General features: G+C 35.5%; 1 long non-coding RNA gene across 1 annotated transcript; it reads right to left on the bottom strand.

Moving 5' to 3' along the window:
* Positions 1 to 4762: 4762 nt before the first annotated feature.
* Positions 4763 to 9407, bottom strand: LOC137391844 (uncharacterized). Its single transcript, XR_010978180.1, has 3 exons — positions 9321 to 9407; positions 5643 to 5763; positions 4763 to 4920 (listed from the first exon to the last, which is right to left on the bottom strand). It is a non-coding gene; the product is annotated as an uncharacterized lncRNA (long non-coding RNA).
* Positions 9408 to 14687: the final 5280 nt, after the last annotated feature.

The raw sequence follows: 14687 nt of genomic DNA on the forward strand, positions 1-14687 counted from the left end.
ACCTATAAATAAGATCTGGTTCCTAGCTCTTACCTATAGATAAGATCTGGTTCCTAGCTCTTACCTAGAGATAAGATCTGGTTCCTAGCTCTTACCTATAAATAAGATCTGGTTCCTAGCTCTTACCTATAGATAAGATCTGGTTCCTAGCTCTTACCTATATATAAGACCTGGTTCCTAGCTCTTACCTATAGATAAGATCTGGTTTCTAGCTCTTACCTATAGATAAGATCTGGTTCCTAGCTCTTATCTATAGATAATATCTGGTTCCTAGCTCTTACCTATAAATAAGATCTGGTTCCTAGCTCTTACCTATAGATAAGATCTGGTTCCTAACTCTTACCTATAGATAAGATCTGTTTCCTAGCTTTTACCTATAGATAAGATCTGGTTCCTAGCTCTTACCTATAGATAAGATCTGGTTCCTAGCTACTTACCTATTGATAAGATCTGGTTCCTAGCTCTTACCTATAGATAAGATCTGGTTCCTAGCTCTTATCTATAGATAAGATCTGGTTCCTAGCTCTTACCTATAAATAAGATCTGGTTCCTAGCTCTTACCTATAGATAAGATCTGGTTCCTAGCTCTTACCTATAGATAAGATCTGGTTCCTAACTCTTACCTATAGATAAGATCTGTTTCCTAGCTTTTACCTATAGATAAGATCTGGTTCCTAGCTCTTACCTATAGATAAGATCTGGTTCCTAGCTACTTACCTATTGATAAGATATGGTTCCTAGCTCTTACCTATAGATAAGATCTGGTTCCTAACTCTTACCTATAGATAAGATCTGTTTCCTAGCTTTTACCTATAGATAAGATCTGGTGCCTAGCTCTTACCTATAGATAAGATCTGGTTCCTAGCTCTTATCTATAGATAAGATCTGGTTCCTAGCTCTTACCTATAAATAAGATCTGGTTCCTAGCTCTTACCTATAGATAAGATCTGGTTCCTAGCTCTTACCTATATATAAGACCTGGTTCCTAACTCTTACCTATAGATAAGATCTGTTTCCTAGCTTTTACCTATAGATAAGATCTGGTTCCTAGCTCTTACCTATAGATAAGATCTGGTTCCTAACTCTTACCTATAGATAAGATCTGGTTCCTAGCTCTTACCTATAGATAAGATCTGGTTCCTAACTCTTACCTATAGATAAGATCTGTTTCCTAGCTTTTACCTATAGATAAGATCTGGTTCCTAGCTCTTACCTATAGATAAGATCTGGTTCCTAGCTCTTACTTATAGATAAGATCTAGTTCCTAGCTCTTACCTATAGATAAGATCTGGTTCCTAGCTCTTACCTATATATAAGACCTGGTTCTTAACTCTTACCTATATATAAGACCTGGTTCCTAACTCTTACCTATAGATAAGATCTGGTTCCTAACTCTTACCTATAGATAAGATCTGGTTCCTAGCTCTTACCTATAGATAAGATCTGGTTCCTAGCTCTTACCTATAGATAAGATCTGGTTCCTAGCTCTTACCTATAGATAAGATCTGGTTCCTAGCTCTTACCTATATATAAGACCTGGTTCCTAACTCTTACCTATATATAAGACCTGGTTCCTAACTCTTACCTATAGATAAGATGTTTCCTAGCTTTTACCTATAGATAAGATCTGGTTCCTAGCGCTTACCTATAGATAAGATCTGGTTCCTAGCTCTTACCTATAGATAAGAACTGGTTCCTAGCTCTTACCTATATATAAGACCTGGTTCCTAACTCTTACCTATATATAAGACCTGGTTCCTAACTCTTACCTATAGATAAGATGTTTCCTAGCTTTTACCTATAGATAAGATCTGGTTCCTAGCGCTTACCTATATATAAGATCTGGTTCCTCACTCTTACCTATAGATAAGACCTGTTTCCTAGCTCTTACCTATATATAAGACCTGGTTCCTAGCTCTTACCTATTATTAAGATCTGGTTCCTAGCTCTTACCTGTAGATAAGATCTGGTTCCTAGCTCTTACCTATAGATAAGATCTGGTTCCTAGCTCTTACCTATAGATAAGATCTGGTTCCTAGCTCTTACCTATAGATAAGATCTGGTTCCTAGCTCTTACCTATATATAAGACCTGGTTCCTAACTCTTACCTATATATAAGACCTGGTTCCTAACTCTTACCTATAGATAAGATGTTTCCTAGCTTTTACCTATAGATAAGATCTGGTTCCTAGCGCTTACCTATAGATAAGATCTGGTTCCTAGCTCTTACCTATAGATAAGATCTGGTTCCTAGCTCTTACCTATATATAAGATCTGGTTCCTAGCTCTTACCTATATATAAGACCTGGTTCCTAACTCTTACCTATAGATAAGATCTGTTTCCTAGCTTTTACCTATAGATAAGATCTGGTTTCTAGCGCTTACCTATAGATAAGATCTGGTTCCTAGCCCTTACCTATAAATAAGATCTGGTTCCTAGCTCTTACCTATAGATAAGATCTGGTTCCTAGCCCTTACCTATAGATAAGATCTGGTTCCTAGCTCTTACCTATAGATAAGATCTGGTTCCTAGCTCTTACCTATAGATAAGACCTGGTTCCTAACTCTTACCTATATATAAGATCTGGTTCCTAACTCTTACCTATATATAAGACCTGGTTCCTAACTCTTACCTATAGATAAGATCTGTTTCCTAGCTTTTACCTATAGATAAGATCTGGTTCCTAGCTCTTACCTATATATAAGACCTGGTTCCTAACTCTTACCTATAGATAAGATCTGTTTCCTAGCTTTTACCTATAGATAAGATCTGGTTCCTAGCGCTTACCTATAGATAAGATCTGGTTCCTAGCCCTTACCTATAAATAAGATCTGGTTCCTAGCTCTTACCTATAGATAAGATCTGGTTCCTAGCCCTTACCTATAGATAAGATCTGGTTCCTAGCTCTTACCTATAGATAAGATCTGGTTCCTAGCTCTTACCTATAGATAAGACCTGGTTCCTAACTCTTACCTATATATAAGATCTGGTTCCTAACTCTTACCTATATATAAGACCTGGTTCCTAACTCTTACCTATAGATAAGATCTGTTTCCTAGCTTTTACCTATAGATAAGATCTGGTTCCTAGCTCTTACCTATAGATAAGATCTGGTTCCTAGCTCTTACCTATAGATAAGACCTGGTTCCGAGCTCTTACCTATAGATAAGATCTGGTTCCTAGCTCTTACCTATAGATAAGACCTGGTTCCTAGCTCTTACCTATAGATAAGATCTGGTTCCTAGCTCTTACCTATAGATAAGACCTGGTTCCTAGCTCTTACCTATAGATAAGATCTGGTTCCTAGCTCTTACCTATAGATAAGACCTGGTTCCGAGCTCTTACCTATAGATAAGATCTGGTTCCTAGCTCTTACCTATAGATAAGATCTGGTTCCTAGCTCTTACCTATAGATAAGATCTGGTTCCTAGCTCTTACCTATAGATAAGATCTGGTTCCTAGCTCTTACCTATAGATAAGATCTGGTTCCTAGCTCTTACCTATAGATAAGATCTGGTTCCTAGCTCTTACCTATAAATAAGATCTGGTTCCTAGCTCTTACCTATAGATAAGATCTGGTTCCTAGCTCTTACCTATAGATAAGATATGGTTCCTAGCTCTTACCTATAGATAAGATCTGGTTCCTAGCTCTTACCTGTAGATAAGATATGGTTCCTAGCTCTTACCTATAGATAAGATCTGGTTCCTAGCTCTTACCTATAGATAAGATCTGGTTCCTAGCTACTTACCTATTGATAGAATATGGCTCTGAGCTCCTTACCTATAAATCAAACAGGGCTCCTACTTCCTAGCTACTTCCACATGCAGTGTCCCCAGTTTTGGGATTGGCGAATCTCCCTCTTTTGTCAAGGGATGCTCCACAAGACACTTTTCCATGTGCTCACTAAATTTGATTTGTACCAAATGGTTTAATAATCATAATATTAATTACATTAAATACCAATGAGATGTTTGGACATGTCAGAAAGCTTTTAAAGTGATGATTTCAATGGTATATAACTTGTTAAAATCATGTTTACTTCTGAAAGCTTGTCCAAAGGATCACACAACTACTTGATTAAAGTTGTCTGCAACAAACAAGCTAAACAGCATCAGAGTTACGCAGCAGTAGAGGAGCAGTCACAACAGATGTGGTATATTAATTGAACAGTCTTGTGGTTGGTGCGCATAATCTCCTTTATTTAGGTATAAAATAATAGCAACTCATCCTATTGCATGGGGTAATGAAAATTATTGTCATGATATAAGTTTGTAGCAAATCGGATTGTGCCACTGAAATCTTCAAACTAAAATAAATTTGTAAAACTGTAAATAAGTAGTGAAACATGATATATATGTATCAAAAAGTCTTATTCATTGTGAGATCCTGTAACATTGTCTCACACCAAAACTGAACATCTATTTGGTTAAAATACATGTAAATCACATCCAAGGTGGTTCTATCAATGTAACTAAGTCGGAAACATTTTTAGCTAGAAATCTATGTACAACTAATCACATATGCAAATGATAAACTGATGAGAAACCCGATGATATAGTAAATAAAAAGGTTACATATAGGAGTAGTCAATGCTATCATGCAGAATACTCAAATAGAATAATACTAGCCTCCATAGACTTGTATAAAAACAAAGTACTACCGGTACGTATCTTACACTACTCTGTTATGCTACTTCACCAAAGTAATCTACTCAAGAGTTTTTTTGTTGAAAGATTATGTTGTTGATGACAGCTACATGTATATCTATTAATGAAACAGAATATTGAGTTTGTGCACAACTACCATTGCATAGAAGTGTATATAAGCATCACAAGACAACCAAGCATCATTAATTAGCTTCTGTAAACTCATTCTGCATCATCACTGCCATTATCAGAGAGCTCAGCTGGTTGAGAAGCTACAACAAATACTTCAACTAAAATAATTTAAACTGGTTACTCGACGGCATGCAGCAAATATTTAGGACCAGAGTTCAGATCTATATCCCCACATCTATTAAAAGCTACATGTATTAACTCTCTACAAAACTTAGAAAGGTATGACAGCCTTTACCATTACTTTCACAGCATCACACATATATTGAGCAAAGTTGATAATTGAAGCTTTTTCCTCGAATCCACTAAGGCCGGTGGCTTTGGTGAATTTCTGAAAGCTGAGGAACAAGCTAATTTCAAGGGCTGAATAGCTAATACTAATGCCAGCTGCATTAGCCTCTGCACAGCAAAGCCTTTCATTACACGAGGTAAACAAGCCCTCAAATGTGCATTCTGCAGTAGAAACATCAGATGCTAGGATTGAGTATGACAATCTTCAGAATTCAAAATTTCTTCTAGTTTTGATGCAAATTGTTTTACGACAAAAATCCATGAATGTGTTCGGGGAAAATTGATCCACAAGAAAACGGATGCTTGAGTTTTTAATCAGATACATGTAGATTGTGGTACATTTATACTAAAAATGAAAATGAAAGTTCTAAGATTGCCAATTGAGTGCAATATTGCTTGAAGTTATCCTACTTTTACACATTAAATAAGCTGTAATGAGATTGCTTTTCTGGTACATGAGAATTTGTTAACATCATAGAACATCACTCTTATTATATGATAGATTATTCAACACCTTAGCAATGTGTTAAAGTGGAACAAGTGGTAGTGTGTTGGTCTCCCAAGAAGAATTTCCTGGGTTCGAGACCAGCTGCACGGCAGCCTTTTACGGAGTACTTTTTACAAAGATCAGGGTTCTATAATACATCTAAGTGTGTAGTAGATGAAGACAAAATGCTAAAGTGCGGTAAACAAGCTCTAGAAAGAATGAGAGCCCACACAGCAAACATTCAGCACCTTAACGGGATAATTGAACATGATTGAAGGAATATAAACAATGGAAAAATAAAAAATACTTTATTGTCAAGGTAACTTGCAAAAAAGTGCTAAAACTACTGTGGCTTCCAGAGAGTAGTTGGTAGTGAAATTGGGTCCTTTTCTGCAAGCTTTAAGGGAGGTATTATTTTGCTTAATGTTGAGTTGACATCTTATCTATATACATAAGTAAATACAAACAATAATAACTAAGAATTGCAATAGAAAAATAATTTGTTATTCACAACTTAACCAACTTATATAAACCCTCCGTGTTGTAAAAGTTATGTACGGTTTAACTAATAGTTTAGATAACAATTGTACATTTGGCTAAATTAATATTTAATGCTTGAATCTTACACAGTGATACTTAATAATCATTATTTGATCTTATAAGTGATACCTTACATTACATTATCATACAGCTATTTATGGATGAACTCATGAAAGAAAAAGAAATCCTACGCTATTATGTTTCCTCTACTTCTATTGCATTGGTAAAAGTACTTAGATTACCACTGGAGTTACTGACTTCATCATTTTTCTGAGAAACATGACAACTGACAGTGTTAAGCATACTCTATATACCTGCACTAGTACTACAGTACCTGCACTAGTACTACAGTACTTTCGCTAATACTATAGTACCTGTACTAGTACTACAATAATTGCGCTAGTACATGCAGTAGATCAGCTATATTAGTACTCAGAGCACCTTCATTAGTGCTAAGAGTGTCTCGGCTAGTACTCAGAGCGCTTGTAATAACACTCTGCTAGTACCTGTACTAGCAATCAGAGTGCCTGTACTAGCACTCAGAGTACCTGTACTAGTACTCAGAGCACCCGTATTAGCACTCAGAGCACCTGTATTAGCACTCAGAGCACTTGTACTAATACTCAAAGCACCTGTACTAGCACTCAGAGTACTTGTAATAGCACTCAGAGTACCTGCACTAGTACTCAGAGCACCTGTACTAGTACTCAGAGCACCTGTACTAGCACTCAGAGTACCCATACTAGCACTCAGAGTACCTGTACTAGTACTAAGAGTACCTGTACTAGCACTCAGAGCACCTGTACTAGTACTCAGAGTACCTGTACTAGTACTCAGAGCAACTGTACTAGCACTCAGAGCACCTACGCTAGTACTCAGAGCACCTGTACTAGTACTCAGAGCACCTGTACTAGCACTCAGAGTGCCTGTACTAGCACTCAGAGTACCTGTACTAGTACTCAGAGTACCTGTACTAGCACACAAAGCACGTGCACTAGTACTCAGAGCACCTGTACTAGCACTCAGAGCACCTGTACTAGTACTCAGAGCACCTGTACTAGCACTCAGAGTACCTGTACTAGCACTCAGAGTACCTGTGCTAGTACTCAGAGTACCTGTACTAGCACTCAGAGCACGTGCACTAGTACTCAGAGTACTTGTACTAGTACTCAGAGTACCTGTACTAGCACTCAGAGTATCTGTACTAGTACTCAGAGCACCCGTATTAGCACTCAGAGCACCTGTATTAGCACTCAGAGCACTTGTACTAGTACTCAAAGCACTTGTACTAGCACTCAAAGCACTTGTACTAGCACTCAGAGTACTTGTAATAGCACTCAGAGTACCTGCACTAGTACTCAGAGCACCTGTACTAGTACTCAGAGCACCTGTACTAGCACTCAGAGCACCTGCACTAGTACTCAGAGCACCTGTACTAGCACTCAGAGTACCCGTACTAGCACTCAGACTACCTGTACTAATACTCAGAGTACCTGTACTAGCACTCAGAGCACCTGTACTAGTACTCAGAGTACCTGTACTAGTACTCAGAGCACCTGTGGTAGAACTTTCGAGTACATCTAGTAGCACTCAAGGTACTGGTACTAGCAGAAAAAAGGAACAAATGCTGGTATTAATCGGGCCTTTTACATTTTATAGAATAATATTAGAAATCAACAATTTCGGTGTATACAGATTGAGTTAGTTATATATTTAGCCAAATCGTCCGTAGAAGAATTAAAAAAACAACACTTTACTTTTTCGCCTTTGATTGTTTTTAACTGGTCACTTAGAGCTCATTTTTTTCAAGTCATTAGCTAAAGTAAAAGATCCTTTGACAATGCTTTTACTAAAACTGTACATATAATCGAAGCTTTAGCTGCCTTTTAATTTATTTTTAACTTGAGCAATTATATTTAAAGATACGCAAAGTTAGGTCTATTGTTATTACATAAAGATGGAAAAAATCTTTGTTGTGTAACAGGTCCAACTTTTGCTTTGCAATGCTGAAATCATCATATGCTGAACCCAATATTCCCCTTTCATTAACCACTTTCATTTGACAGGTCAACACCTATGACAACTCCTCTATTAATGATACAGATGATTCCAACTAATAATTAAAAAATGCGTTAGAGAGATGTAAAAAAACGTTAACAATAAAACAGTATTTAACCAAGAGAAGTTTTCATTCTTATTAGAAACACTTGAATGAATGATCCAGAGGTAGAGGTGGTGATGGGTAATACCTACACTTAATTTAAAACAGATACAGTTTAAACTAAGTTGACTTTTTATTAATATAATCTCTATTTAATGTTCAACTTCAGTCTCTCCGCCTTTTATCTTGACACTGTGATGTTTCAGAAGCCTAAACGCAGAATCTTGAAAATTACTTCAATTGCTTGAATTTTAAGGCAGGTTAAAAACTTTGTATTTTTAGACATACCTACCGTAAGTAGAGGTTTAACTGTATTGCTTGATAAGCTGGATTCTGATTGGCTATAGTACTTGTGATATGATATGAGATTATACTGAATAGATTAATGACGAAGAGAGACACAGAGGTGAGGTCTGAAGTGAAAGAGTTGATATTTGCTATACACACAGCGAAGGGGCCGAGCTAATGAATAAGTACAGATGCAGGATTAACCCTAACTAAGTTTTGACTACTATTATACGCCAGGCCAGCCTGTAACGGTTCGGCTAGGTTGAAATGACTTTTGACTCCAAGCTTGAAAGCTACCTTGATGATAAGCCACTCATATTTGGTGTTAGCAGTTCCAGTATTATAAAACACACTTCTTATTTCTCCATTGGACATCTAGGGTCCGTTAGGACCAACCATTTGCAAAATAGCGTTTTACATCTGCTTCAAAATTGTTGGTGAGTTGGCATCCACACAGCAAGCCATTTCCATTTAAGCAATATTCTACTTGCTCGCTTTACTTGAAAGCGAAATGTAACAACAATAATAATAAGTAGTGATAATGTAAAAACTCAAACATTTAATAGAAATGTTCATTTGTAGTCCATAAAATGAAGGTATAATTGTGTTCGCTAGTATTGGTTCACACTAGTAGCATGCCAAGGTATCTGCTAGTTATGCTACGTACGCCATGACAATGATACATATATAGGGCATCCAATGCAAGGTAAACATACCTGGACCTCCTGATGTGGAATTTACAACATTGTTAGGTTCAACTTTATCCTCCACTTGGCTTAAACGCCCTTCGAATTTTTCAATCACTGCAGACATAATTAATACAAACTGAACATCGATTGTTTACCTCGAAAGGTTGGTGAGTGCAATCAACAAGCTTTTTGATGTCTGGTGTCTGGATGTCGATGTTTGGTCTAAGCAACACAATAGATCTGTTGCTTAGACCAGACATCAACATCCAGACACCAGACATCAACAAAAGGCTAAAAAGAATTGTTAAAGATAAACTTAAACAAGATAAACTTTAAACACCATGTTAAAAATTAACTTGCACAAAATTTTAATAAATTCTATCAGAAAGTATTGATATTTTTTCATCATTTGCAATTGTTTTTGACTGTTTTTGATGTTTGAGGTGATCCGATTACCAGGATGTTTCAAGATTAAAATCAACAAAACTTGATCGCGGTTAAAACACTCAGATTAAGAGGCAATTATGATGTCTATACTCTGTAGTCACAAAGAGACTGACAGAATAGAGACGTGTAACGAACGCAATAATTAATAACAACTATAGCAATGACAGTAAGTTTTAATCTTGAAACACCTTGGTGTCGGATCACCCCAATCATCAAAAGCAATCGCAAACGATGGTCGGATAATCTTAAATGATGGCAAATGATAAACAATACCGATACTTTCTGATTAAATCAACAAAAATTTCGTAACAACTCATTTTTAACAGGGGTTGAGCGCAAAATACTATGACACCTCAGATACATTTAAAAACGCAAAAGTACCATATTTCCCCGCATATAAGCCTATCTCGCATATAAGCCGGCCGTATATCTCATAACATGCCATACATACCTATCAAAGCATAAGGTTACGGGAATTGAGCAACTTTGGAAAACTTAGTACAAAACATTTCTGATTGGTGAGTAGTTGTAGCTCTTGAGTCAGCTTATATGCGGAGATATATGTAGTTAATGATCTTAAATGAACATTTGTGAAATCAAATCTAAGCCAGTTCAATTTAATATATTTTAATACTCAAGTTTTAATTCTGTAATTATTTATAACTGAGGATAGGTATATATACTTACATGTTTGAACTTTAACTATACTTCTATCTTGTTCAATGACATATCCACGCACATCCTTAAAATTCGCACTCGTGTTCTCCATTGAAGCTGTATGTGACAACAAAGACTGTCAAGCAATGCATGGCACTGCACAGTTGGATAGCAATAAGGAGAATATCATCTTAAACATATAACCTCAACCAGTCCTTGATATTTGCCAGCCTGAGTTGAGATACAAATCTGGTAAAAATATTCAATAATTTAAACAACCAGGAAATGTGGCAGATTTGAAGACAAAATAATTTTAAGAGCAGTGTATTTAAAAAATTTTGTGGTTTTAAAACATTTTAAACAGTTTAGAAATAAAATATAATGTAATATTAGAAGACCTATATTATATCTAAGTTTTGCTAAACACGCAATTCCGATCTATTGTGGTTTCGTAATGGCGGCGATTAACTGTTCGTTTTTTAGCTTTTAAGAGCTTGTAATCACATTTCCACATATTTTGCGCTTACATCACAACAGAGTAAGAAATGGTGAATCTTATGATACCAAATAACTGGAATGTGAATTTTGTTGCAAGTCAACCTTTAAGAAAATATTGCTCATATAGAAATTCAGCCCTAAAAGATCAACCCAATTACTCCATAAAGTCATTGTGATGCTGCATAACAATGAATATAGCAGACAACTTAATAACAACCTTGACACACCATTTGTGCAATTGCTAGTAATTACTTTAACGTTTATCAGAGCACAGAATGAATGAGACTAATAGGGACTAATACTTCAAGATTATGTGAAGTGTCACGAATCAGCTAACATGTATTTCAACTTTGCATTTATTGCAGACGAATCAAATTTTAGTCTCGGACATGGATAAATTACGAGTGCTATGTAGTTATACATTGCCGGCAAAGGGTACATGCTCTTCATTGTAACATCACAAGCGCATTCATGTCATTCTTTATGCATTCACTATCATATCACATGCTGTACATGTCATACCATGCACTTTTCCAGCATGCTGCATGCCTTATAGAATACACTTATTGTTGTAATACCAGCATCACCCAGAGATGCAAAATGCACCTAAGAATAATACATTATTAGAGTTCCTGCCACAGCACATAAACCCATGGAATTACAAGCACTCGTGCTCCACAAACTAGCATATTCCAGAACAGTGGTAACTTTTAACTTGACCATTTTACAAAGTTATAAATTGACTTACTTTGAAGTTCTTCCTGAAGACTACTTATGCCACTTTGCATGCTGTCTAATTGATCAGAAGTACGACTTTTATACCTCTGAAAGTCTGAACTCAGTTCTGTAAGATAGTCAAACATGGTGAGGTAGTGTTAATCTTCAAGACGCTTAAAACTAAGTCCCAAATTCCTCAAAATATCATCAACCATTTAGATGTCATGCTGTAAATGTAACTGCTAACACCAGTGTCAGGTTTTTCTCATGCATCAATTTTATTACAAAAGATAATATTGACATACTTAATATTGATATACTAAATACTTTATAACAATTTCAAGATGTTTCTTTGCTCTTTGCAGCATCTTAAAATGTTGAGCAAATTAACCTAATACATATTATTTTTATAATTCTCATTCATAAGTTAAATAATAAATAATACAGAGATGAGATTAACATAAATTTGAAAAGTTGAATAAACAGAAAAGTGAAGTAAGTAAAGCTGTAAGTATCAGCTACTTACAGTACTAAGAAGAATATTTAGAAAACGAATGCTAAAATTTGTGGAAGTTATTAAAAAAAATTGTTTTGGCCACATGATCGCGACACAGCATTTTCATAGCCGCCAAACACATGAACAAACAAGTTTAGGTCATTTTTTAAGTAAAGCAGCAAATATCATAGTTATAGACAACAAGTTTTAGACAAAAATAAGTTTAGTTTATTTTTGTTCTGAATAGCCACACTGGTGAGTTTGGGAAAATCCTGAAACGGGTATTTACATGTATTTTACACTTCATATAAAGTAATACCATACAATCCTTGTAACATAGACGTTCTTGGAACAGAGTAATTATGTTGTAAGAGTGTCTACTGTACTACAAGCTGATTATTACAAAAAAATTTCAGTACAGCAATAACTCATCGAAGTTCTTGAGGAACAATGCTGACTGCAGAATGAGAAAAGCTGCCAAATTATGTCACTCACTCTACTTATTAGATATAGTATATAAGAAAAGCTGTAGTCTGTAAGTTATGACTAACTTCATAATCTGATGACTGTATAGTATCTGTGATACTATTGGTTTGTATTGACAACCTTTCCCTATTTTCTTATCTCTTTCACACCTGTTTTAGGGTCTATGATAACGGTTATTGTACATTAAGCTAAGGGAAACGCACACCTTCAATGTTAATTTAAATCAATTTTCTCGTTTTTCTCTACAGCAGTCTATGTTGCAAAAAAAAAAAAAACATTTGTACATGCGTAAAGTGAAAGATTAAAATAAATACCGCAGATACAGTTATACCTTGTTTTCTCTCCTAAATGCGGCAATAGAAAAAACAATACTTTTAAGGCAAACTATGGAACTCTTGTTATTTAAATTAAATTTAAAAACTTGCACCTATGCAATACGCAATACTTCCTACGCAATACTTTACGTTATATGGAATTTCTTACCCAAGTAATACCATGCAAAACTTTACATAGATTATTTATGTTCAGTGGAATTTATGTAAAATGAGATTAACATTATAGGAACATCTACTGTATGTTACAATATATTATTATTTTGCATGTACATAGGTGCCTTGTATGAAGACAGATGACTGGCATAAATCGAGAGCATGTATGCATTTTATATCAGAGCCAGTGATCAGCTGAAGGCCAGGGCACAAAGTTACCTCTAACAGTCTTAAGTAACCAACCTTGATAATCCTCTCTCATCTGGCTCTGCTGTCGCTCCATCTTCCTATTCTGTTCTACCATTAGACAAAATATTTACTAGTTACGCTGATAAAGACCAGCCTTTCATGCTCTGGCATTCTCCATTTTTAGTGATTTATAGCTCTAATAATATTATTTTATGACCAAATAAGAATAATTAATTTGACATGGAGGGGAGATAGTTTAGAGCATGGCGACACAACTTCAATGCAATAAAGCTCTCCTTTTAGACGAGGAAGCATTTTTGGTGGAGCAATCTATCTCTTACTTAGTGACTAGTACATATTTATATACTGCTAATATTCAATAGCGCCGTGTAAAGTGCAAAGGAAACAGGGTCTGCTTAATTGCAAATTCTATTTGCATATAGAACTTACTAAAGCTTGCTATTACACAGTCAATAAGACGACTAGACAAGTTATATTATAATTATTTTATATGGATGGTATTATATTGTATGATATTATACACTTTACGGAGTGTTATAATACTTACTTTGCTGCTCTTTGAGAATTGAATCCAAAGCTAAAATCAAACAAAGCGATGGATGAAAAGAAATGATTAAAGGTGAACAGATGATTAAATAGGAAAGTTATAAATTATTTAATCTTTTTTAATTAAATTAAGATTAAATAACATAGTTGAAAAAAGTCAGAAGACTAAGAGTTGACTGGAGACATACTAGTTTCTCTTCTTGGCATGGCATGATATGGTTAGATTAACCAGGCCTTCTGCCCATATAACGAGACAAGAAGAACAGGACTATGTATGACAAAAACTGGAAAAGACAGACAGACAAGGCACGAAGCCGTATAATAACAATAAAGAACCAAAAGATGATAACAGCAAAACATGAAATGAAGACATGAACAACATGGAGTTTGTTGAGCAAGCTGGGGTAAAGGACAGTCAGAGACTTTGATACCACAACAGTAAATGTTAAACATGTAAAAGGATGTTTATGACACAGTGAGATGCCTTCTATACCCATTGTGATTCTACCAAAAAACAGAATGATATACTTTGAACACCGGAGCCAACTGAAGGATCAATAAACGATGAGCATTTCAAGAAAGAAAAGAGCTTGATACCAATATGGTATGAATAGAATTTGCTTGCCATTAGTTCTTGACTAACCAGGCAGTTGTTCACTAAAACTTTATGGGTCAGACCAGCTAAGCAGCTGACGAAATCAGCTAGTATAAAAAGATGTTATTGAAAGGGCTAGTAGTAGAAAGCAACTGAAGTAAAACCTGCACTTCCAATCAAGTCAGCATATACATACTCCAACATACAATCTGAAAGCTCAAATAAATATTTAACTAATTTCAAAGATAAGATTT

Source organism: Watersipora subatra, chromosome 3 (genome assembly GCF_963576615.1).
Source record: "Watersipora subatra chromosome 3, tzWatSuba1.1, whole genome shotgun sequence".
NCBI lineage: Eukaryota > Metazoa > Bryozoa > Gymnolaemata > Cheilostomatida > Watersiporidae > Watersipora > Watersipora subatra.